This window comes from Pelodiscus sinensis, chromosome 26, assembly GCF_049634645.1.
Source record: "Pelodiscus sinensis isolate JC-2024 chromosome 26, ASM4963464v1, whole genome shotgun sequence".
Classification (NCBI taxonomy): Eukaryota; Metazoa; Chordata; order Testudines; family Trionychidae; genus Pelodiscus; species Pelodiscus sinensis.
Genome location: NC_134736.1, coordinates 13,058,207 through 13,080,436, shown reverse-complemented (window position 1 = coordinate 13,080,436; position 22,230 = coordinate 13,058,207). Strand labels below are relative to the sequence as shown.

General features: G+C 51.7%; 1 protein-coding gene across 15 annotated transcripts in view; it reads right to left on the bottom strand.

Moving 5' to 3' along the window:
• The window catches only part of PKNOX2 (PBX/knotted 1 homeobox 2), a 339,410-nt gene that overhangs the window by 240,767 nt on the left and 76,413 nt on the right, over positions 1-22,230 (bottom strand). For 2 of the 15 annotated variants that reach the window (XM_075909456.1, XM_075909452.1), the window contains exon 3: positions 19,138-19,246. The exons of the other annotated variants lie outside the window; for them this stretch is intronic. The gene's annotated coding sequence lies outside the window, so the exon portion shown is untranslated. The remainder of the gene's footprint in view (positions 1-19,137; positions 19,247-22,230) is intronic. 15 annotated transcript variants of the gene reach the window in all.

Below are 22,230 nucleotides of genomic sequence, written 5' to 3'. Positions count from 1 at the left end.
GGACTTGGAAAAAATCCGTCAAGCTCATGTTTTGCAACACCTTCAAATGCTTTCTTCGCCTCATCTTATTTTAAAAAGGCTTTTCCTAGAAACTTCGGAGGAAGCTGATTTATGACACACCCTTGGCAAAACTAGTGCCCAGGATGAACTGGGAGATGAGGAAAGACTTATCTGGGCAGTTAGTCCCTGGTGAAATAAGAGGGTCAATTAGAGCGGTTCGCCAGACTTTGGAAAATCTGAATGATGAATCCTTAGTTTCAAACTAACACCTCTCTTCCTGAGAAGACAACTAGATTTATCAAGATGAAGGCTGTCTAGGGTAAACGGAAAGATCACAAGAAAAATGTCCCCTGTGTGCCACTCTTACCAGCTATGTTCATATCTGCTTTCCCAAGAGAACTGAGTATATACCACAGAAAATAGTCTATTTTTCCTTGGTGGAATTGTTAAATGAATGTGACCATGTTGTGACCATTTTTTGTCCTGACTTTGAGCTACTTGTAGCCACAGCCTGGAAAAAACACTACACTTGTACAGCTTGTAGGTGGCATCAAAATACACACCACAGAGCACTGGTTTTATCATTCATCTCATGATGACATGTCCCCAGTACGAACCGTGATGCTCTATAACCATACTTTTTCATGTAAATGCAATAATTTCATGATGTGTGCCTAGGAGGTTTGTATGTGTATATACATTAACTCTGTGTTTAATGACATCTGTATAATTGGTGGCACATGGAATCCTAATGAAGTCTGAGGAATGATTGCCTCTTCAGCATGCTATTTGCAAAGAAAATCCTTTGCCGTATACGGTGCACGGTTCTAAAGTGGTTAGAGAAGGCACAACCGCTGTCTGAGCAAGAGTCAAGTACCTCAGTGTTTTGGCCCGGGAGGAAATGGAGTAGATTTTAAGGGCAAGGGTGTCCGAGTGTTTCTGTTTGGTTTTCCTGAGCACTGCAGCAAGGGCACAGTTAAGGTTGTTTGGGGGCCTTGACTGTTCAGTCCCATAATTGCTTTTATGTTGCACACAAGCTCCAATATTCAGAACCTCCATCGGTTAAAATCATTAAATTCAATGCAGATATGGGACCGGACACCAGCTGGGGACCTGGCCTAACGGTTCTGCGGCTTGAGATGCTTGTTTTTGATAACTAGTCTTTGGAGACTAAACAAGTCATAGAATCCTAGGGCAGGAAGAGACCTCAGGGGGTCACCTAGTTTCAACCCCCTGCCCAAAGCAGGACGAACCCCAACCATAACTAACCCATCCCAGCCAGGGCTTTGTCAAGCTGGAACATAAAAACCTCTAGCGATGGAGATTCCACCCCCTCCCTAGAGAACCCATCCCAGTGCTTCACCACCCTCCTAGGGAAATAGTTTTTCCTAATATCCAACCTGGACCTCTCCCACCACAACTTGAGCCCATTGCTCCTTGTTCTGCCATCTGTCACTGAGAACAGCCTCTCTCCATCATCTTTGGAATCTCCCTTCAGGAAGTTGAAGGCTGCTCTCAAATCCCCCCTCACTCTTCTCTTCTGCAGACTAAATAAGCCCAAGTCCCTCAGCCTTCCCTTGCAAGTCATGTGCCCCTACATACAGTGAATGCAACTGAGGAAAGTCCCAGAGGATTAAGTTTGTTTCTGACACAGAGTAAGAATTGAAGTTGATACGGATTATGGGGCACAAAAAGGGATGAAAATAATCAAATGAAGCATTTGTCTAGCTCTGGCATGGACTGGGAAGAAGCCACCCTCCAGAAAACTGAGTGAGCTCTGTCCCCATTAGTACTATTCTGCAGGTTCAGCTTGGTTGAAAGAGGCTGGCTTATCGTTCTGAGGCCGGCTGCTTGTGTGTGCACCCTGCCTTTTCTTCCATATGGAATTACTGCATTTCTTTGCCTAAAATAATAACAATGATTATTATAAAAAGCCTTGTGTGTTAATAAATGTTATATTTGTCTGTCAGCCAAGGATAGCTTTTGTAGCTCAAACTTCAAGGGTCCTTGGGTATTATTTTTGTCTCTGAATCAGACATTATTTCAGTATTCATCTTGTTTTAAAAAATCATTTTCATCCTGTGATTTCCCCCCTTTCCAACCTTCCGGTGGTTCCCTTTTGATTCACTCTTCACTTGCCCAAGTGGGAGTTGAATGCAGAATTCTTAAGCTGAATGGGCCTTAAAGGTAAAGGCTTAAAGTTAAGCACATGCTTAATTATTTTCTGAATGGAGACGGTCTTAAGCACACACTGAAAGTGAAGAATGCACTCAGTCGCTTGTCTGGGCAGGGACCTTCAGGCCCAATCGAGCAGCCTTTATCCATGTGTAGTGCTCCCTCCCGCAGGTAATCCTATTGAATTCAAGGAGCTCTTCACATCAGTAACTGCTACCCAGCCTGAGGAAGAGTTGCAGAACTGGGCTCAGACACAGGCCATGATATTTAGCACCTCGCTAAGTTCACATGAAAACCATTGAAAAGAAATGAAGTGTTCCAAATATCGACTAAGACATGTCCAAATATTGGGGTCTGAGGACCCCAGAAGCTGGCTCCACAGACAAGGACCTCCATCCCGTACACCCACTGCCACACATCCTTGTTGCCATTACAAAAAAAACCTTTTAATTCCATTACAATGCTATTGGAATTACAGGTCTACTGGGATTTCACTTTCCCCACTAGCTAAGTTCCAGGAGGAATGGGAAGTGAAAGTGAAAACTCCAGGACTGGGCTATAGGAAACTTTATTGGCTCTTTGAGACAAGATGGTCTGCCTCATTTGTCCCAATATGCCTGACGACTGTAGCCCAAAATAAATCATTCATTTATCATGGCAAATATGTCTTATAAACACAGAAAAAATCAATTAACTGGGTCTCAATTTTGCATAATTTAAAAATAATGAAAAGAATTAACTTCCTATACTGTCTTGGCTTTGTTCTCACTTCACTCCCTAATTCTCTTTCTTTTCTCAATTTTCCCCAGTTTTTTTCAGCCTTTTCTTTCGTATGCGAATAAGTATCTGTTCTTCTGAAGTTTAATTTTTCTATTACAAACACAATATTTTGGGAAAGCGATGTTGTTAATGTTGCAAAACAAAGCACTCAGATGTTAGGAACAGCCAGATTTAAGATTGCCCGTGCAACCTGAATTTGGCCCCACCTTGTGCACCTAACGATACAGACGTCAGTGGACAGTCACACACAATTTCCCACATGACCTCTGCCTCACTCAGTACGCAGGATGGATGGTCCAGCATATGAGGCCAATCTTTTCTTTTGTGCAAGAAAATCCATCCTCCTTCACAATGGATCTTCAGCCTGTCAGCAGCTAGGGGACAGAACTAGATGAGTTTGTCCTGGGAGGTGGGGAGTAGCCCCATCCTTGAAGAGCTGAGGGCTCAGACCTCCCTGCTAGGAGAGGGAAGGCTATTGTTTAGAATTCTCTAATTGTTTTAGGGCTGATGGCTAGTATCCCTGTGACCTGAAAATCCACAAAAGAGAGTTCTGCCGTGGACAGGACCCAACCGAGAGAATTCCTCAACCAGAAAAGGGGCAGGATATTTATGCAGTGCAGGGGGATTTTTCTCCTTGACAGGTTGAAAGAAGCCGACCCACATTCTCTGATTACAAATGATGAATAGCCAATCATAGAATCACAGAAAATTGGGGTAGGAAGTCCAACCCCTACTAAATCATCCCATTTGTTTTGGATTTTCTGCTCCCCAATTGGGTAAGTTACTGTACAAAAGAGAAAAAAGGTGCGAGCCTAACAAAGCAATAACAATCAGACAAAAGAATTAAACAAAAGTTTAAATATTAGAATAATTATTTTTGTTAATAATAACAGTAAAAGTTGAGGTTTGAAGAAAAGGAAACAAGGCCCAGGAATTCATTATAAAAACAAACACACTGATAAAGAACAAAACTCTAATTAGCTGGAAATAGGGAAAGGCAGTGGGTTAGAGAGAGAGAGAGAGAGAGAGAGAGAGAGAGAGAAGCAGGCTAGGGCTACACTATAGCTTTATTTCAGAAAAAGCTACACAAATTGCACTCTACAATTTGCATAGCTTTTTCCGATCGCTTTTCCAGAAGAGTCTTTTCTGCCATTTGGCCCAGTCTAGATGGGACCAATTGGTGGAGAAAACTCCTCTTTCAGCGGATCCCTTATCCCTCGTAGAAGGAGGAATACAGGGCTCCCCGAAAGAGCACGTTTGCTCTTTCACCAAATAAAGCGGAAGAGCAGACGCATTCCTTGGACACGGCGGAGTTTTTCCACGATACCTCTGGTATCCAATCCTGGTTTAGCACACAACTTAAGCATGTGTTCAAGTCCCACTGAAGTGTATGCTCAAAGTTAAGAACACACTTGAGTGCATCCGTGCATACTAATATGGTTATTCGCATGCTTCAAACTAAACCCGTTTCAGTGCTTGCTAAAGCCTAGCCTAGTTAACCACAGTTCTGTTCAATGTTACCTCCCCGTCAGGGGCGGCCCGTGGATGTAGGCAACCTCGGCAGTTGCCTAGGGCGCTGCGTTTAACGTGGTGCCCAATGATGATGTCGCGCCATTGAGGGCTATGGAGGCGGGGGCGCCGATCGCGCATTCTGCCAAGGGCGCCAGTTGCCGGCAGCTCTCCTTGAGCCGCTCCTGCTCCCTGTCCGTATGTTTTGTCTTAAAAATAATTTGTAAATTCTTTTGGGCAGGGGAATCGCTTTCTATCTCTTTGTACAACTGCTAGCAGAATGGAGCTCCAGTTCTCTACCCCAATTACACAGTGATCATTACTAATACAAACACGTGCCTTTGGCTTGCCCATGTAGTGGGCAGAAGCGTGTGGATTTAGGTGCAGACAGGCTGGCAAGACCAGGGAAGTTTTAGGGCATCTTAACCTGTTTCTTCTCAGCTCCCTTAGTTCTGCTTGGCCAATAGCATCAAGATTAGGAAATGAGGCAGTATGATACGGCAGCCTCAGTGAGACACGACTGAGAATTAGTTTCCCCATCACATTCACATCTCAGTAATGATGCCACTTAGGCTTTAGCATTGTTGGTTTGAGATTCAAATTCTATTGCCAACCGGCTTGCCCAAGAGTGACACTGTCACCGGCTAATTTGGCAGATTCGGACCCCTTGTGTGGCCCTGCCGCTAGACTCGGACAACCAGCCCGACTCTGCCCATGAGTGTTACACAAGCACATTCCAACGGGAAAGGCTGCAGTCAGATTCTTAGGTGGGGCTTGTCTGCTTTCCTGTGGGCCAGGGCTCAGGCTGGGGAGTCGCATGGATGTAGCCTTCTCTTTTACGTTGGGTGATGTCAGGGATCAGGGGAACATCGTATTTCTCTCGGCTGCAGTGCTGTGTTATTCCCTTACTTGTCCAGTTCATCTTCCATTCCCAACCCTGCTGGCCTGGAAGCCATCAGGAGATCAAACACAGCACTGTTACAGGTAGAATCATAAAATAATAGAACACTAGAACTGGCAGGGACCTCCAGAGGTCATCGAGTCCAGTCCCCTGCCCTCATGGCAGGACCAAGCCGACAATCCCTGACAGGTGTCTGTCTAACCTGCTCTTAAATATCTTCAGTGATGGAGATTCCACAACCTCCCGAGGCAACTTATTCCAGTGTTTAACCACCCTGACAGGCAGGAAGTTTTTCCTAATGTCCAACCTAAACCTCCCTTGCTGCATTTAAGCCCATTGCTTCTTGTGCTATCATCAGAGACCAAGGAGAACAATTTTTCTCCCTCCTCCTTGTGACACTCTTTTAGATACCTGAAAACTGCTATCATGTCCCCTCTTAGGCCGTGTCCAGACTCAGGGGTTTTTTCGGGAAAAGTAGCCTTTTCCCAAAAAAACTTCCCCTGCGTCCAGACTCAAGCCGCGTTCTTTCGAAATTATTTCGAAAGAACGCGGCTTTTCTTTCGATGGCGGTAAACCTCATTTCACGAGGAAGAACGCCTTCCTTCGAAAGTTCCTCTTTCGAAGGAAGGCGTTCTTCAATGTAAAGAGGCCGTCTTCGAAAGAGAGCATCCAGACTCGCTGGGTGCTCTCTTTCGAAAAAGCGGATTTCCTCTATCGAAAGATCCGCCTGCTGTCTAGACACGATCTTTCGAAAGAGGCTCTTTCGAAAGATGCTTTCGAAAGAGCCTCTTTCGAAAGAAGCCTGCAGTCTAGACATAGCCTTAGTCTTCTCCTTTCCAAACTAAACCAGCCCAATTCTTCCAGCTTTCCCTCATAGCTCATGTTCTCTGGACCTTTAATCATTCTTGTTGCTCTTCTCTGGACCTTTTCCAATTTCTCCACGTCTTTCTTGAAATGTGGTATCCAGAACTGGACACGATATTCCAAATAAGTCTGCAGAGGGCAAGACACCAGTGGGAAAGGAGGCCTGTGAAAAACTTTTAATTGCCAAGGCCTGAATCTTACATATTATCTGGCAGGGATAATTTTGGGAGGAAACCTCTGTATCTGTGAGGAGAAAGAGGAAACTTTTTTCTGGCAGCTTGAGTATAAAATGGCAGCCATTTGAATTTGCGAGGGAGGTTGGAGGCGGGGGGGATGTTAGTAAGTCCCCACAGAAACAAGTGGAATGGGAAGGAGATGAGGAGGCAGGGAAACATATCGAACACATAGAATTCTAATTTTAAAACTATGCCTAAAAACCAAACACAAATCTGGCCCCCCCCAAACTCCTCCAGGCCTAGGCCTGCCCCTTGGATGCCCAGAGGGGATGGGGCTCGCTCCTGGGGAGCCTAAAGGAAAAATCTGGTATCATTCCTCATGGGGCAGAGAGGTATGCTGGCATCTTGGGGGCGGGGGACAGCTGTCATCCTACTACCAGTGTAAAGCCACAAACTCCCCAGAGTTCCCTCTGCTCCCCTGGACCTGGGGGCCTCCCGTGCAGCCAAGCATCTGAACAGTCTGGGAGGAAGGAGGGCAGCTGGCCCCATTCCTCACTGACAGGATAGTGCCAGTGGAGCCACGCTGGATGTTCTCCTGGGCGGCGGCTGCTCTCTGGCCTGAATATCTCGTCCCTGCAAGCCAGGAGCCCAGTATCCCACCGAGGCCTGCACCTCATGCCTGCGGTGAGCTGCAAAGAGCAGAGAGCTTCCGTGCAGGAGGCACAGCGAGTCCCAGCCTCCGGCCTGTCTGCCCTCCAACTGCAGCTGACCCACTTCTCCCCAAGGGCCCGGTCGTCCCTTCACACGTCTCCCCCTCTGAACCAGCGAAGATTAGGACTGAAAGACACCTCAGAAGGTCATCGAGTCCAGCCCCCAGCTCACACCCAAACCAACCCAGCCAGGGCTTTGTCAAGCCGGGCACTAAAAACCTCTAGGGATGGAGATTCCGCCCCCTCCTAGGGAACCCAGCCCAGTGCTTCCCCACCCTCCCAGGGAAATAGTTTTTCCTAATCTCCAACCTAGACCTCCCCCACTGTAACTTGAGCCCATTGCTCCTCGTTCTGCCATCTGCCCCCACTGAGAACAGCCTCTCTCCAGCCTCTTTGGAACCCCCTTCAGCAAGTCGAAGGCTGCTCTCAAATCCCCCCTCACTCTTCTCTTCTGCAGACTAAACAAACCCAAATCCCTCAGCCTCTCCTCATAGGTCATGTGCTCCAGATCCCTAATCATATTGGTCGTCCTCCGCTGGACCCTCTTTAATGTGTCCACATCCTTTCTATAGTGGGGGGCCCAGAACTGGACACAATACTCCAGATGTGGCCTCACCTGTGCCGAATAAAGTGGAATAATCACTTCCCTAGCTCTGCTGGCAATGCTCCTCCTAATGCAATCTAGTACGTATGCTCTTAGCCTCCGTGACTACAAGGGCACACTGTTGTCTCATATCCAGCTTCTCAGCCACTGGAATCCCCAGGTCCTTTTCTGCAGAACTGCTGCTTAGCCAGTCGGTCTCCAGCCTGTAACAATGCTTGGGATTCTTCCGTCGTAATGTAACAATACGGCTTTTCTGTAGCCATGTTGGAAGGCCTGTGCTAGGCCTGAACCAAAGCCGCCTTCTGCAGCCAGACTGAAGAGCAGCAGCCATTGCTGTAAGGCCTGGAGTCACATACTCATGCCATCTAAATTGTATTGAAAAGTGTCACCCCAGGCTGTGAGGAGGGGACTTTGCCCTGACAGCTCCCCACTGTCACCAGATAAAGAACCAGATCTCAAGATGGGTAAAGAAACGTAAGTCCCACCATTCTGTCTGGCCAGAAACTGCTTATCCATAGAGGATATTGTGGAATCCTCATGCTATGAGCATTGTCACTACACTGTCCTATTGTGTGACTGTGTGATCTCTGTCTGGTTTGTAACTGTTCCTGTCTGCTGGATCATTAATGTTGCTAGGTGTAAATCAATTAAGGTGGTGGGGTCTGATTGGTTAGATAATTTTGTTATGATTGGTTAGTAAAATTATACTAAAATAATTGGCTAAGGTCTAGCTAAGCAAGACTCAGGTTTCATTATATAAACTGGGGTCCAAGAAGGAGATGAAGAAGAAGATCAGAAGTAACAGAAGGAAGAAAAGGCTGGAAGAGGACCAGGAGGAGGGGGAAGACCTGGAAAGAAGAACTTACCTCCAAGACACAGACTGAGACTAGAGAGACTGATATTGCCTGGCCAACAGGGGAAGTCTGCCTGCACCCGGATTGGTGAGCATGACACCGTGTGCTTAGCATGCGCATTCTGCTAGTTTGGGAATTGTCAATAAATAGAGGATAAGGACATTCCTGTATGAGGCTCTTTCAGTGGCTAAAGATCCTGCTACCCTGAGCCCTAGGAATTGGGTACGGGTGCGTGTGTAAATTCACAGGGTTGCACCTTGAGCCCTAGGAACTGGGTAACGGTGTGTGTCCCTACAGTGTGGAAGGGATAGAGAAATGTGTGCAGGTAACACTAAGGGCAGGACTCTGCATTTGTCCTTGTTGAACCACATCATATTCCTTTTGGCCCAACCCTCCAATTTGTCTAGGCCACTCTGGACCCTGTCCCTGCCCTCCAGCGTATCTACCTGTCCTCCTAGCTCAGTGTCATCTGCGAACTTGCTGAGGCTGCAATCTATCTCCTCTTCCAGGTCATTAATGACGATGCTGAACAAAACCGGTCCTAGAACCGATCCTTGGGACACTCCGCTAGAAACCGACCACCAACCAGACATCGAGTCATTGATCGGTGCCTGTTGAGCCTGACAATCCAGCCAGCCTTCTAGCCACCTCACAGTCCATTCATCCACACTATTCTTCTTTAACTTGCAAGGCAATCACGCTGATCAGACTTGACTTGCCCTTGGTGAATCCATGTTGACTGTTCCTGATCACCTTCCTCTCCTCCAAGTGCTTCAACATGGATTCCTTGGGGACCTGCTGCAGGATTTGTGCCTCACAGCTACTCTCCTCCTTCACAACTCCCTCTCCAAAAACAACAGGAGCAACTGAGTCGGGCACTGCACGGTTGCTGGTGCCACGTGGACGGAATGCAGATTAATCACTCACCTGGAATTGTCCTGGAGCCTGAACATTGTTTTTCGTCAACAGTCGTATCAACAAAATGTCAGTCCCGTGTCCCCTTGTGCGACGTGATTGCACCGCGATGGGCGTGTCAAGCTGGGGGCAGTGCCTAGGGCCATGGCTGCACTGCAGGATAGACTGCCCCGGCTTTTCACGCTCAGCACTTCGGCTTACACGTCTGTGCCAGTTTAACGGCTCTTGCACGCTGCACACGTTGCTAGAGCGAAAGGCCCCTTTGTGCACAAGCAGAAGAGCTTAACTGATTGCTGGGGAGCAGAAACTGATGCAACTCACCTCCACAGTGTAATAAGAGGAACAACTGCAGTAGCCTGTGTCAGGGCCAGCTGCATTGGACACCTGCCATGGGCACAGTTCACGCACCGCTGATCTCCGCCACCTCTGGCACAGACTTTCCCCTGGAAGTGCCCTCAGGCCCACCGTGCCACAAGTCCTCAGCTGGCCTGCTCAGCCTGCCGCTCCTACAGACGTCCCACGCCGCACCTTCTGGCTGCGCCTCCGCCCTAGCGCGCTCCTCCTCCGCTGCTTCCCTTCGCCTCGAGCGATGCTTCCCGCGCCAGCACAACAGCATGTCCTGCAGCCAGCGAGGGGGGAGATCCTGTGACCAACGCAGGTCCCAGCTGGCTTCTGCAGCTGCGCCCACAGCCACCTGCTGAGCCATGGCCTCTGCAGAGCTGCAAAGGCTCATCAGAGAAGACTGCAGCTGATCTTGCAGGGGGATCCTGAGCCCAGAGGCAAGTGCACTGCTTACAGTGTGCTTCCGGGTGGGGGCACCAGGCCAGGAGAAGGAGGATCTAGTGGGAGCTGCGTGAGTCCCAGCCCAAGACCCACAGATGGCTCAGCGGCTGCATGAGTTTATTTGGGGGGCCAGAGCAGATGGAGGGGAAACTGTGCGAGCATTTCCTGGGGTAGGGTGTTTACTGGATTGGCACAGTAGGACTTTCAGTTGCTAGTTAAGGGCGCGCTTATCTGCACCCAGACTGGTATTGGTTTAACTAAGTGCGTTGTAACCAGACTGACTTCAACCAGTGCAAGTCTGTATGTAGACACTCTTACTCTGGTTTAGGAGTAGCTCATACTGACATGGATTAAAGCAATCCAAGAGGCCTGGTCCACACTACAGATATGCTTAAGGTATACGCCATCCAGCTTGCAAAATGCGTAGCTGGCTCCAGCTTACCTTAAGCCAAGTCGCTGCAGCGTTTACACTGTGGGAGGCCGTCAGGAGCACACTCCTCACAGGAGGAGTACAGGCCGCTGGCAGGGACTGCCCTCAGCATTCAGTTTGGGCGTCTACACTAGACCCACTAAATCAAACACTAGAAGATCAACCTCCAGAGGTGTGATCTTCGTGGTGTAGACAAGCCCTTGCTGTCCCAATACACCGAGAAATAAGCCGGTCTCAAACTGGACTCTCTTGCACCAGTTTAACTGAAGTGCACACATACCTGAGTTAAATTACAGCGGGCCAACCTCGACGTTCAGACAATCCCTCGGAGAAGGCAGCCACCCTGTCCGAAATGACGAAAAGCCGCCTGGGCACACCGGGTACCCAAGCCGGGTTTCTGCTGCAAACTCCTGTGATTTTAATCCGACTTTTCAACATTTACTCAGAACCCAGCTCCTGGAGTCAAGTGGGCAGGTGAGACCTGCAGCTTTCCGATCTTTTCAGCAACTTCCAGCCTTCGTGGCTGTGGACAAAAGCCCCAAAAACTTAGGGTTTCATAGGGCGTAAGAGATCACACAGCTAAAGGCCAGAAGGGAGCACTAAGGCATCTAGACGGACCCCTTATAGGTCTTGGACTATCACATTTCACTCCCTTGGCCACTGTACTGAGCCCCACACTCGTGCTTGGCTAAAGCATCTCTTCCGAAAGCAGAAGGCAAATGAAAAGGCCTCAACGTTTGTTGGGACATTTTCAATCTCAGGGTCTGGGGGGCCGAAACTCACGGGTTGTGATTGCTGGAGGTGAACATCACTGGGATGAATTCTACCCTCCCTCCCTTCTCCCGCCGATCGGTCGCACCCCGCCCCCCCCCTTTGAGAAGTTCCATTCCACAACGCAGACGAGTGTGGAAATCAACCTGGAAACTCTTTTTGTGAATGAGCCTGTTTCATTGTATAAATTCAAGGACATTGGGCTCACCACAGGGGTAAATTCAAGTGAGGCTACTACACAAACACTTAGTACATTGGGCCCATTGTGTCCCCAGCCTATTCTGCACCACCAATGGAAGTGAAGGCGATGTCAGACTATGCTGTGCACACACCGTCCCACATAGCAGCGAAAGCCTTCCTGCTCACCACAAAGAGGAGGCTGTTCTGTCACACGCTCCCCTTGCATTCTCGCCAGGGTGTACGTGTGCGTGGACGCACGCATGCACACACTCCCATGCACACAAAAGAATGTTCCACCACTGAAAGTTGGTCTCTATAAAAAGAAAGAAGCTGTTTAAATGTCTCTTTTCCAAGCCAGCCCCACAGAGCTGGAGCTGAGAATACATTAGCCTTTAATGAAGTGAAACTCTCATCTTGCAGGAGACACCTCATTTAGCGCAATTGTTTCAGAGCCATTACAGAGAGACAATTACAAGGAAGCGGCGAGAGTAATTGGAAATGCTGGCAGGAGCTGGGCGAAATGATAATAAATAAAAATATTCACCCTAATAAGCTTCCAGGAGGGGGTGGGCTGAAGAAAATCAACATAATTAGAACTGAACCTTGGCAAGGAAAAACAGACAGCAGGGTGGCAAGAGCTCAACACGTCCAGGCAGAGGGAACGGTGAAACGAACCCGACTATTTACTTGATCTTCAGCGCTGAGCCCTGGACTAGCCCCTAGAGAAACTGCTTCCGATGGAAGGGAGAGAGCTTTCTAAACACGCCAGGAAGTTACACACCCTCCCTGGAGAAGTCCACGCTGCTGTCTGCACTGGTTACACGGGGAACCTCGTGGTGATTTTAAGATCAAATTTGTGTCCCCCCCACTCAGTCCACTCAGGCGAGGGAGGCCCAGTCATTGCAGGTGGAAAGCTGTGCTGTGTGTTTTCAGAGAGGAACACAAGCAAAGAACACTGCTGCTGGGGCCACTGGAAAATATGCAAAACACAACCCACCTCGGGCACCCAAAGCAGGACCAATAGTTCCTCTCTCTCAACCATGTATCCTCATACCGAACTCAAGACAAAGGGTTAATTCTCGGGTTGGTTGGTTTGTTTAGATTGGTTGGTGTGTTTGTGTGGTTGGTTTGGTTGGTGTGTTTGGTTTGGTTGGTGTGTTTGTGTGTTTGGTTTGGTTGGTGTGTTTGTTTGTGTAGCTCCGCTTTAGTCTGTGATACGGAGCAGAGCTAAAACTGACAAACACCCCAGAAAAATGTTCAGTTCTAATAAGTTAAAACTGGTTTTTTTCAGTGACAATAAACTCCCTCACTTTTTATAGTGTCCTTTTAATCCTGTCCTAAGATAAGAGGAAGAAAATGCTCAGCAAGGAAGACAATCCTAAGGAAATATTCTTCCTGACACCAGAATTTCGGAGGATTCTTCAGGGTAGACTCAAAGTTTCTTTTGTTGGCAAAAGCGATTCCCAACCATAGCAAAGGGACACGTTAGGATTTGGCCAATTCTGTGTGACCATAATCTTGTTTAGACCCATGAATGTTTATCGGCATGTACGGAAACGTGGGGGGAAGTGACCCTACGACCCTGAGACCTGGCAGCTCTTCCAGCTTTTGGTGGTAAAGCAGCTCCCCTAGAATCCAGCTGACAGCTGCACTTGCAGATACCGCTGAAAACGCCTTTTAGTTGTGCAGTGTATAAGTCCCTCCATCTCTGCGAGGCCAGTCACCATGAATTAGCTATTCAGCCATCCCTATTTAACTGCGCCAGCCAAGGGCTAGAGTAATGTAACAGTCATTGGCTTGACAGCTTCCCAGTGGCAGCATTTTTTGAAGTCTATATATTTTAAATTACACATACCATAAATGCATAATAATTGTTACCTGTAGCAAGATCTCTGGGGTTCGGGCGGGGAGGGTATATACTGCTATGGCTCTAGATTTATGGCTATTTTTATCTCTCTATAAAAAGCATGCTGAATGGATAATGGTGCGTAGGTTCTCCAGGGGATATTTAGCATCATGCTGCTTCTACGAGCTCTTCCCCTATAGAATCCAAGCTCTATTAGCACCTACGGGAAAAGGAGAGGAAGGGCATGATGAGGGGCGCGGCAGGCTGCTCCATACAATGCAGCTTTGGTAGCCAGCTTCAACAGGGACCAGCTGGAGCAGAATGTACCGCTCCTCCCTCCCACCCCCCACGGCAGACGCTGCTACCGGGCAGGGATGTTCAGCAATCTGCAAGGAGACGGGGATAAACACAGAAATGAACTTTAGGAGCCAGGATGGTTCCAAAACAAATGCTCCTAAAACTAAAGCCCCCACAATGTACCCTGCCCTGCACCCAGCTGGCAAAGAGAATCTCCCGGCTTCTCCCGCCAGCAGCGGGACTCTGCCTCTGTGTGTAGGGACGGCTGCCAAACTTCATCCAAAAAGTTAAAGCAAAAACAAACAGCGGGCCCACAGCAAACCCAAACATGGCTTGTTTGTAACGTGGGGCAGGCCCAGAGCTATGAAATAACACGGCTCTGGCTCAGCCCTGGCCCGGGGCCAAACGAAACATTGCTCTAAAAGCTTCTGACTAACAACAAACTTTTCCACTTCTTGCTGGAGATTACGGCAGGCGATTTCCTGGGGATTTGGGCTCCGCGCCATCCCCACCAACCGCTGACCAGCAGGAGAAACAGGGAAAATTTGCATGTAGCTTCCCAGCAAGCTGACAGGCACTGACATGAAACAAGCCATGGGTTAAACGCTCACACGATTAGCGGCGTTTACATGGAGATTTCAGATCCAGCAAAATATTCTCAAAGGGGCTTTGTCCTTCAGCCTTCCAGAAACCCAAGCTGAAAGGAAATCCTAGCGCAGCATTTTCTTGGGTTTCCTTGTTCCAGACTGATGGGCTCAAAACACTGAGAGCCCCGCAAAACCCCCTCCCCCACAGGCTGTTCCTTCTCTGCTTTCCCAAACACACACAACCCGTCTGACCCCCCGAATCATCTCCCCCCCCCAAAATACACCCAACCGGTGTCTTTCCCCTTCCCCTTCCCCTCCTCCAAACACACACAACCCGTCTGACCCCCTGAATCATCTCCCCCCCAAAATACACCCAACCGGTGTCTTTCCCCTTCCCCTTCCCCTCCTCCAAACACACACAACCCGTCTGACCCCCCGAATCATCTCCCCCCAAAATACACCCAACCGGTGTCTTTCCCCTTCCCCTTCCCCTCCCCCAAACACACACAACCCGTCTGACCCCCCGAATCATCTCCCCTCCCAAAACAAGCCTGTCCAGTATCCTTGCCCCTTCCCCACTCCCAACCTGAACACACACATCTGACATTCTCTCGCAAATACACCCACCTGCCTCTCCCCCAAACATGCTTTTCCCCACATCCTCCCTCCCATACTTCCATATATCCCCTCCCCCACTCACATACCCCCTCTTATCCTCTTCCTCCTCTCTCGTCCCCTCACGCATCCTCCACCAAACGCGCCCCGCCCAGGCCTGTCCTCGGCCCCCCTCCATTGCTAACCCAGCCCGGACTGGGCACAGGAGCAAAGCCACATGGACTGAGGTCAAAGCAGCACAGTGACAAAGCATGGAGCAAGGGCAGGCTTGGTGGCACAGCCGGGGTGCGGGTCCCGTGTGCCAGGGCTGCCGGAGCTGGCTCAGCGCGAAGAAGCCGGAGAGTTCTCCGTCTGCGCCCCGCCTGCAGCAAGGACAAAGCCCCGCACTTTGGGCACGAGCTGAGCAGGCTGCGCCCCGGGCTTGGACGTTTCTGTGACTCGTGAAGACATCCCCAGTCAGACCGGAGCTGCCGTTCTTTCCAGACCGACCATCTGTCCCGCTCCCAGCCCCCTGCACACCCTGAGCTGGCCTCTGCCGCGGGGTTCAAAAGAAACGCCCCCTCGGAGCAGGTTAGCCCACGATTACCCGCTCTCTGAGGCCACCTCAGAACTGTTCTAAGTGACCCGGCTGCTCGCAGCCCCACGGATGTGCCCCCACAGCCCCAGACTCCCATCGCTGGCCGTGCCCGCCGACAGGCCGGGGCTGTCTCACGGCTGGGCCGAGGCGAGAGCCCATCACGCCAGCCCTGCCTGCCCTCAGTGCGGCTGGTTACCTGCTCCGAGAGCCATGGGGAGGAAGGGCTCTGGGGACCGGGGAACCAAGACCGAGGGAGAGCCACTCGGAGCTGCCCACGGCCTCTCTTTCCAGTGCACTTCGCTGGGGTTATACGTGCAAAGGCCTCCGGCACTGTGGGGCCCTGCGACAGAGACCCCGGCCCCATAGTCGGCAGCAGAGCCTGCACAGCCTTCCGCCTGCCCAGCCTGGGTCCCCACTGTGCAGCAAGGACAGCGGCTCCCAGCCACTTCGCTGGCCTCCGCGGCCCCCTGCGTCACGCCGACCGGCAGAACCGAACCTGGGTCCTCTGGAGCCTAGTGCCGGAGCCGCTGCAGCCTGAGGAAACGCCAGCTGGCTCGCCGCCAGGGCTGCAGGGCCGACTCGTTCTCTCTGTAAGTGGCCTCCGCGCCAGTGCAGCACGCCCAGGCGGTGTGTGGGTCCCACCCGCCCCTCGCCTCGCTCGGACGGGGCGCCCAGGAGAGGAGGACCCTTAGCGCGTGGCCACCTGGGGAACCTCTGGGTTATGTGGCACCCCAGAGGGGCAGCTCGGACGCTTGCAGCCCCTCGCTGCCCCTCTGGGGTGCCACGTGCTAAGGACACGGCCATTCCCTTCCTGCAGCCACCGGCCTCTCCTGGGCTCCCGGAACACTGCGGGGCGCTAGCGACGGCCACGAGAGCGAGAGACGCGCCGTGGCTCAGTCTTGCTGTGTTGTCCCCAGCAGCCACAGCCCACTGTCCCCACCAACCTCGGCCGTGTGGGACCCGGGCCATGACACAGCTGAGCGGCTCACTTACACCTGGCCCAGGAATCAGCTTCCAGGGATCAGGCGCCTGCCTGAGGCAGCGGGAATGAGGCTCCCCGGCGGGGTGGGGAGGGACGAGAACGGCCCTATCACTGACTCCTTGCCCATGGCGAGACTTGGCTGCCGATGAGCAGCAGAGGAGTTATGTTTAGCTTCTGGGACATGTGCGGTTGCTTAGGAAGAGAGCACTGCCATGCTAAATATAGACACACACCCCTGCCGGCCATGCATAACCCGGACGCTTGCCAGCCAGCGGGCCCAGAAGACGCTCCCCCCAGAAGAGTGAGGGGACTCTCCTGAAAGACGTTTTAACCGACGCAGCACGGTGGGAATCCCGGCTGCCCTGGGGGTGACTGACAACTGGGCTTGTGCGAAGGCACCCGAGTCCCTTTGTCTGTGGGCTACCCATCCGGAGGGCTCAAAGCACCTGCCTTGCCCTTGGCATCTGCTGACAGAAGGTCCAGGGCAGAGCTGGGCAAGCGTTGCCAGGCAGCCCACGTGGGTCGCCCCGAGTGGACGTGAGCTCGCCGATAGCTTTGGCCCAGAACAACACCGTCGCAGCCGAAGGGGAGGAGCCCGCCGGAGAGCCGGTAGCCCTACACCCGGGGCTGAGTCAGACCACGACTTAGAACAAGCGCTCGCGAGCTCACTGACCAGCCCCTGCACGTGGCGGAGCTGTGGCTGGTGCGCTAGGCACGAGATATTTGTGCAACTGCGCCCCAGCCCGGGCAACTCCAGGACAAGGACTGGGGAGGCTTTGTCCAAGAGATCGGGAAGCAGGGAGGGGGCCAACAGGCGCCATGCCATGTGTCCAGTGGGGTGTAAGCTAGGGCGGGCACTGTCGGGTGTAGTCTATAACTGTCAGGGCACTTCACATGGCCATGGGGACGTCAGAAACTCCCGGTGCCAGCTGAGCCGGCCCTTGCTGCTAGGCTCTCACGTGTCAGTAACCAGGGAGCCACGCCACTGAGACATCCAGGGGCCAAAAACGGGCGTGACTGGCGCCGAGCCATGCCGGGGTCTTTCTCTCCGGGCAACAGTTCAGTTTGCTGAATCAACTGGCCGCCCTGCTGACTAGGGACACCAACGTCCAAGGGGAGAAGCACTGAGCAGCTGCACCAGCACTATGGAGGAGCACACCAGCTGGGCGAGGCAAGCCCGGGGGAAGCAGGCACATGTGTGACCAACTGACCATCCCAACCATGGGCAAAACTTACAGCACCAAACACAGGCTGGCCCGTGCTAGCCTGATGACAAGACACTGTCCACATTCACAGACTGCCAGGGCGGGCAGAGACCTCCGAGGTCACCTAGTTCCAACCCCTGCCCAAAGCAGGACCAATCCCAACTCGATCATCCCAGCCAGGGCTGTGTCAAGTCGTCACTTAAAAACCTCCAGGGATGGAGATTCCAGCCCCTCCCTAGGGAACCCAGCCCAGTACCCCCCCCCCCCCCAACCCGGGAAATAGTTTTTCCTAATATCCAACCTAGACCTCCCCCACTGCAACTTGAGCCCATTGCTCCTTGTTCTGCCATCCATCACCACTGAGAACAGCCTCTCTCCAGCCTCTTTGGAACCCCCTGCAGGGAGTCGCAGGCTGCTCTCAAATCCCCCCTCACTCTTCTCTTCTGCAGGTTAAACAAGCTGATTCCTTTATCCTTTCATCTTAGTCACGTGCCCCAGCCCCATAATGATTTCCGTTGCTCTCCGCTGGTCTCGCTCCAATTTGTTCACACCCCTTCTGTAGTGGAGACCCCAAATGGCGCAAAACTCCAGACGTGGCCTCACCAGTGCCGGATAAAGGGGAATAATCACTTCCCTCCATTGGCTGGCAATGCTCCAATAATGCAGCCCAATATGACGTTAGCTTTCTGTGCTACAAGGGCGCCCTGTTGACTATCCAGCTTCTCATCCACTGGAATCCCCAGGCCCTTTCCTGCAGAACTGCTGCTTAGCCAGTCGCTCCCCAGCCTGTACCAATGCTTGGGATTCTTCCCTCCCAGGGCAGGACTCTGCCCTTGTCCTTGTTGAACCTCATCAGATTCCTTTTGGCCCAAATCTCTACTTTGTCCAGGTCTCTCTGAACCCTGTCCCTGCCCTCCAGCGTATCTACCTCTCCCCTAGCTCAGTGTCCTCTGCAAACTTGCTGAGGGTACAACCCATCCCCTCAGCCAGCTCATTAATGACGATGTTGAACAAAGCCGGCCCCAGGACTGACCCCCGGCACTCCGCTTGCTACCAGCTGCCAGCCAGATATGGAGCCATTGATCAGTACCTGTTGAGCCTGACAATCCAGCCAGCTTTCTAGCCACCTCACAGTCCATTCGTCCCACCTGTCATTCCACATTGTGCAAATTCCCCAAGCAAAACAATCCCCATAGGAGCTGTGGGTCCTTAGCTCCTCGGATAATCAGCTTCAGGGACTCATGTAGCACAGCCAGAAAGTGGCACACTCAGAACTTGTGGCCAGTTTTCAAATCTCTGTTCCCAGTCTCCCCCGCCCCACCTCAAAACGTCGCTGTTTCTAACACGAGGGGCATACGTTTGAAAATCGCACTGACCAGCACCCATGCCGCTGTCCTGGGAGCAGACTGGAGATACCCCATTTCTCTCCGCTGTTTGCTTGCTTAGGAGCTGGTTGCGCGCGCCGGGCACCCTCCTGGCATTCACCTGGAGGTGGGAGTTCATGTTTCATTCCAAAAAAACATTTTCTGTATTTCTATTTAATAGTACATTTTTTTGCTCTGCAAGGAGGCATCAGACTTCACTGCAGGTGCCCTGCAACCTCTCGGGTTGAATGCCCTACAGCAGCGTGTGGGGGCATCTGAAGGGGCAGGCAGGTGGTGACCTCGATTACTGTGAGGAAGCAGAGAAGCTGCCAGCCAGCACCGCAGGGGGTGCAGGGAGCCTTTGGGCCCAGCTGGCCCCACCATGCTGGGCCTGGGGGAAGGGGGGAGAAAGGAGGACGTCCCGGCTCCGTGGGGCTGACTGGCAAAGGGCAGGAGCTAGGGCCAGGGTCACTAACCTGCCCAGCCAGGAAGTCTCAGCTGCAGGAGACCCTGGAGGAGACTGGTTGGCTGCCCCTATTCGGGGAGCAACACACACCGGGCCCTGGCCTGGAACTCGATGGAGGGGGAAGGCCTGGGTCCCCTCCCCCCAACCTCACCGTGACCTTAGAGACTGAGGCCCCACAACCAAGCAGGGGGCCAGGCGCCATGTGCTCTCACCACTAGGCCATCCAGGCCACCCGTTACAGTTACACTGGTGCAAAACCCAGGCTTGAAATCAGTTGCCTTACCCCAGATTTCCATCCGAGGGACGGTCAGCCTGGGTCAACATAGGAATGGCCAGACTGGGCCAGACCAAAGGTCCATCCAGCCCAGTGTCCTGTCTGCCCACAGGGGCCAATGCCAGGTGCCCCAGAGGGAGGGATCACAACAGGGAATCCTCACGTGATCCTTCTCGTCACCCATTTCCAGACAAGCAGAGACTAGGGACACCATTCCTACCCAGCCTGGCTAATAGCCATTGATGGACACAATCTCCATGAATTTATCTAGCTTTTTTTGAACCCTGTTAAAGTCCTGGTCTTCACAACATCCTCAGGCAAGGAGTTCCACAGGTTGACTGTGCACTCAGTGAAGAAAAACTTCCTTTGGTTTGTTCTTTAAACCTGCTGCCTATGAATTTCATTTGGTGACCCCTCGTCCCACTTATATTGTGGGAACAAGTAAATAACTTTCCCTTATTCACTTTTTCCACACCTCTCATGATTGTATAGACCTCTGTCACATCCCCCCTCAGTCTCCTCTTTTCTAAGGTGAAAAGTCCCAGTCTCTTTAATCTCTCTTCACATGGGACCTGTTCCAAACCCCTCGTCATTTTTTTTGCCCATTTCTGAACCTTTTCCAATGCAAGATATCTTTTTGGAGATGAGGCAACTCCATCTGTCCGCAGTATTCAAGCTGAGGGCATCCCATGGTTTTATACAGAGGCAATAAGGGTATGTCTACACTACAAAGTTAATTCGAACTAACAGACGTTAGTTCAAATTAACTTTGATAGGCGCTACACTAGCAAACCGCTAGTTCGAACTTAATTCGAACTAGTGGAGCGCTTAATTCGAACCAGGTAAACCTCATTCCACGAGGACTAAGCCTAGTTCGAATTAACTAGTTCGAATTAAGGGCTGTGTAGCCCCTTAATTCGAACTAGTTGGAGGCTAGCCCTCCCCAGCTTTCCCTGGTGGCCACTCTGGGCACCACCAGGGAAACTCTTTTGCCCCCCTACTGGCCCCGGAGCCCTTAAAGGGGCACGGGCTGGCTACGGTGCCCGTGCCAGGTGCAAGCCTGCCAGCACCCAGCCAGCAGACCCTGCACCTGGCACGGCTCGAGCCACCCACCCGATGCCCCCCAGCCCTCCCCCTCTTCCCGGGACCAGGCTGGCGGCTCCCGGGAGCCTGCCCAGGTCCGCAAGAGGCGGGCGCCCGCCTGGTCTAGTGCAGACATCGTGGACCTCATCCACGACCTCCACACTAGGCACAGGAAAGTGGCCGTCTAGGGCAGGAGAGCTGCCAGCCTGGCCACCCAGGAGCAGGTTTGCATGAAAATCAAGGTGGTCCACTGAGACCCCCGACCCTGAGCCCTGAGCTTAGAATGGCCGTACTGGATCAGACCAAAGGTCCATCTAGCCCAGTAGCCTGTCTGTCAACAGCGGCCAACACAAGGTACCCCGGAGGGGATGGACCGAAGACAGTGACCAAGCCATTTGTCTCGTGCCATCCATCTCCAGCCTTCCACAAACAGAGGCCAGGGACACCATTTCTACCCCCTGGCTAATACCACTCCATGGACCCAACCTCCATGACTTTATCTAACTTCTCTTTAAACTCTGTTCTAGTTCTAGCCTTCACAGCCTCCTGTGGCAAGGAGTTCCACAGGTTGACTATTTGCTTTGTGAAGAAGAACTTTATGTTGTTAGTTTGAAGCCAGCTACCTATTCATTTCATTTGGTGTCCTAGCACTCAGGGCACTCCAAGCCAGGACTGCTTTGCAAGCGGGGAACCCCTGAGAACTGTCTGTCTGGGGTGGGGGTCGGGTCCCTTTAAGCACAGCCCTCGGCTAGCCTGAGACAGCAGCTCCACACTCTAAGTCCTAATCTGCTGCCCTGCCGGCACTGCTTCCGGCCATCCTTAACCTCGGTTCAGGGTCCACTCAGTGTGGACATGCTAGTTCGAATTAGCAAAACACTAATTCGAACTAGTTTTTAAGTCTGGATGTGCTCATTCGAATTAGCTTAGTTTGAATTAACTAATTTGAACTAAGTTAATTCGAATTAGTTCTGTAGTGAAGACAGACCCTAAGATATTCTCTGTCTTCGCGATGGCAAAGCCAAGAACTAGTGGCCCAGGAAGAGGAGATGCACATGGCAGGTCTTGTCCGGGTTACTCGTTACGAAGTGAGGAAACGAAAGAACGGCTCCCTCTTTATTTCCTGGGTTCAGCTCCACTGCAATTACAAACCGATGTCTGGACCGCGCCGCCTAACGCATCCCTTCAGCTAGGCTTGGGTGCAGCTGAACATGGGCTGGCACTCACACGGGCCCCAAGCAGCCTGTTCTGGTGAGGAAGGAAACCCAAACATCTGGGCTAGTCG